The sequence below is a fragment of the Microtus ochrogaster genome, chromosome 22 (genome assembly GCF_000317375.1).
Source record: "Microtus ochrogaster isolate Prairie Vole_2 chromosome 22, MicOch1.0, whole genome shotgun sequence".
Lineage (NCBI taxonomy): Eukaryota > Metazoa > Chordata > Mammalia > Rodentia > Cricetidae > Microtus > Microtus ochrogaster.
The window spans coordinates 17,546,856-17,550,936 of NC_022023.1; the positions used below are offsets into that span (position 1 = coordinate 17,546,856).

General features: G+C 36.0%; 1 protein-coding gene across 1 annotated transcript in view; it reads right to left on the reverse strand.

The window, feature by feature from the left end:
- The window catches only part of Agbl1 (ATP/GTP binding protein like 1), a 703,551-nt gene that overhangs the window by 382,125 nt on the left and 317,345 nt on the right, over positions 1-4,081 (reverse strand). The window lies entirely within an intron of this gene.

Here is a 4,081-nt window from a genome sequence, read left to right on the forward strand (position 1 = left end):
AAAAAAAAAAAAAAACCACACAAAAAAAGAACATCTTTAACGTGGACCTTAAATATGTGCTAAGTAGACAAAGACAGCCATGAAAGCCCACGTATTTCATAATATCAGTCATATAAAATGTTCAGAATAAGAAAATCCACGGAGACACAGTGTGAAGTAAGTTGCCAGGGGACTATGGGAAGGGGAAATGGGCGGTGACTGCTAATGGCTTTCTTTGGGGCTAATGGAAAGGTACAAGAGTTCCATGATGATTCTACTACTTTGTGAATCTATTAACGAGTACTTCCTTTCACATTTGAAGCAGCCTAATTGTCAAATCACATGACTTATATCCTTATTTGTTCCAACCATAATAACGGGTGAAAATAGATGTCTTACTTTAGATACTCTATTAATAACCTTCTTAGTTGTCAAGGTTTTACTTTTAAAACAAAAATGTGTGGTTGAATGTGGAGTGGCTTGTTCTTAAATTCCATGCCCCTTGTTCAGCAGTCAGTGACAATGTTATTAGGAAATTCCCTTTAAGCCGATAAATTTCTGAAAATCAACCAGCAATGGCAAAGTCTCTCCATGGCATCTCTATGCAGCAAAATGGTACCTACAATGCTCACTCCATTAGCTGGCCTCATCAGCTCCCACATAGATACAACATATCTTCCTGTCTACTTTATTTGTCAATTTATTTTATTTTGGTGTGGGTGTGGGTAGAGGCCAGATGTCAATGCCAGGTATCTGAAAAAGATACCTCTCCATATTAACCTTTTGAGACAGTGTCCAGTGAACCAGCAGCTTCCCAATACAGCAAGACTAGCTGGCCAGCAAGCCCTGGGGTCCCAGCAGCCACCATTTCCTCAGTGTTATTATTATAGGTATACACCTTCAAAGCTGGCTTTTCGTGTGAACACTAGGGATCTGAATTCAGGTCCTTAAGCTTACACCCTGCCAACTGAACCAACTCCTCAGCTCCTTCCTGTCTGTTGTTTAGGACAAAGAAATGTTTTTCTGTTTGTCTAATTGAGTCAGTCTTACCAAAGACAGAGAAGAAGAACTAACTCATAATGGACATTTTAAAAGCAGATCAGATTAGAGATTGCCTTGCTCTTTCAGTAACCAAGACAGTCACACTTCCAACCTTCTCACAGCCTGTTTCCATACTCAATAGTCCAACTATGCCTATGACAAATTTCTGGGGAAAGTTGGGTAACTTTTGATGATTCTCTTAGTTCAAAAGCTCTCATTTTATAACAGCTGAAATTTGTGGAACCTCTGATTCCAAATTACTCAGTTTTGGTTAGGAAATCCTAATGATGCAAGTATTTTGTATTAGACAGTGTGACAAGTAATTTATATATACTCAAATACCAAGGTGCCTAGGACATAGTCCTGGCTAATTTTCAGTTGGCCTGCCAACCACAGCCTATAAAGATGGGAAGGAGATAAAAATAGGAATAGGGAAGCAATTAATTCTGAATCAGGGGTCAATTATAGAGAGGAAAGCATAGCAGGCATTTATAATTATGCATTACTGTGCTATGTCTCCCTGGGATATTTTTAATTACGAAATGAAGGACTCTATCATCTCTTAATATAATTTCCACTGTCTGCAAAATCTTAATAGAAATAATTTTTGTTTAAACACAGAAGATTTAATGTTCGTCCATTGTGCCTCCAGAGATTCCCCTTCCCAAAATTATTGCACAAGATTGATAAAATATTTATACATCTTTGAACAAAAGGAGACAGGAGAGGAGACAACAATAAACAAGAATATCTAAATATTGAGAGACTGAGAATAAATGAGCATTGAGAATGTGGTTTAGCAGCTCAGGGTTCTTTCAGATTTATATGCCAAAAGGAAATACAGGATTTGACATGTGGAAATGGTCAGCTATTAGTTGGCTATCTCTGAATGTGAAAATATACACAAAATTTTACAACAGACTGGGATTGGCTGAAAACATACCTGAGAACGGTCAGACCCTCAAAGTTCATCCTTCCTTTGAAAACTGAGCCACATCCCCTCATATTGCACACAATGGCACCAGTGTTACCTGGAAAAAGCACGAGGCACCACCCTCAAAGCAGGAGGACTTATTACAGTGAAAATAATATGTGATAGCTTTGAAAATTATCAAATTGCAAGAACACATTTCCTTTAAAGGCAGTCCCGCAGCAAGTAGATTCAACATTAACAACCAACAACAGAAAGTAACGGAGAAACGTTTCCTAGAGCTGAGGGTCCATGACTATTAAATTGGAATGTTGTATCTAGATAATACATCGCTCCACTGAAGATGAAGTGGAAACGCTTTCAGATATAAAAGGAAGTTTAGATTTTGCTTTTCATAAAACTGAAAGAACTATGAGAGGGGGTTCTACAGCAAGAAGCAGAGACAAGGGAGAGAGGATGTGATGGGTAAATTTATGTGACTATTGACTATTAAACAAAGCATTTTCCTGAAATAAATAACATGAAAATTATAAAGCAGCATCAAGAAAGATACAAAACAGTATGTGTGATTATCTAGATTGTTTTGCTGGTATTGATACCCCATTTAAGAAAGCATAAAGATACTATATGAATTCAGACAAAGGAAGAAATTAATTAAAAATAAGAATGCAAAAATTTTACAATATGTTCATATCAAGCATCATGTTGTATGATCAATTATGCCTTAATAAAGGTGGGGCTCGATATGTATTTAAGTAGTTTATTAATGTGCTATGCTTCTGACAGACTAGAAATGTTTGATTTCTTATATCACTTATAGGAATATTATTTTTAGGATAATTTATTTCTGTTGTATAACTGCCTATACTGGGAAACTTTTATACCATATTTTTAACATCTTTTCACTAAAAGAAAATAAAAGTAATTCAGTATAAGTCATAGCTTCCACACTGGTTGAGCAATACAAAGAAATTTTCTTTGTAATTGGATCCATGAGAAAAGTAAGAAAGAAAGAGATAAGAAAGGAAAGTGAAGGATGTGGATCAGTGGCAGAATGCTTTGCCAGAAGTCATGAGTCCATGCATTCTATCCAAAGTACAGGACCTAAAAGAAGGAAGAAAGGAAAGAAAAAGTGGAGGGAGACAGATAAAGAGGCACGGGTAAATGCAAGCAAAGGGATGAAGAGATATATAGGGGAGGAATAAAGGAAGAAGAAAACAGAAAACTAATATCAGATGTAGAATACCCAGAAAAAATGGAAGGAATCAATCCTAGCAAAGAAGTGCTCAAAATAAATACAAAATAAAACTAGTAAAAGAAAATGCTACACACAACTACACTCTGGCATCAATTAGTATGAACGCATGATCTTTGATGACAGCATCTTTAAGCTATGAGAGAAAAGTCCCCTGGAGAGTGTGCATGTGTGTGTGTGTGTGTGTGTGTGTGTGTGTGTGTGATTATGTGTACTCTTTGACAGATACATTCTTAAATTATAAAAGAAAGGCCAAACCTAAGAGAGATTCATTAGCTATACATACTTCATCCACATTAGTATTTCAGAAAAAAAAATATTTTAAGCCTAAAATGTTGAACCAAATAGAGTAGCAAAGAACTAATTATGAAATGTTTTTGATAAATTTGCTCCAGAACTGGAGACATCTAAGAGAAAAATGGAAGGAATAAAGATTTAAAGGACAGACTCAAAAAGCTCGAGCTTTATTCTGTTCCCAACAGAGAAAACGCTCACCTTTAGACCATTTGTTGATGAACCATAGAAGGGTGTTGCACTGTGCCACGAGCAGTGTAGACTAAAGAGTTATTTCCACAGAGGCCGGGTCCTCTGATCAGAATAGCAATAAATTAGAAATTAAGGATTTTCTCAACACTTATAAGAACAATTATTTGAAGATCAATAATATCCTATCATCACCTCCTGGCATCTAAAACCAGAGTACAAAATTTTAAACTAAAGGAACAATGTTAGAAATTATAAAATGTTAAGATTTAGACAAATAAGACAATGATGCTTACCAAATTACAATTACTTAATAAGTTCTCTTTCTTTCTGTCTCTCTGGATCTCTCTCTCTCTCTCTCTCTCTCTCTCTCACACACACACACACACACA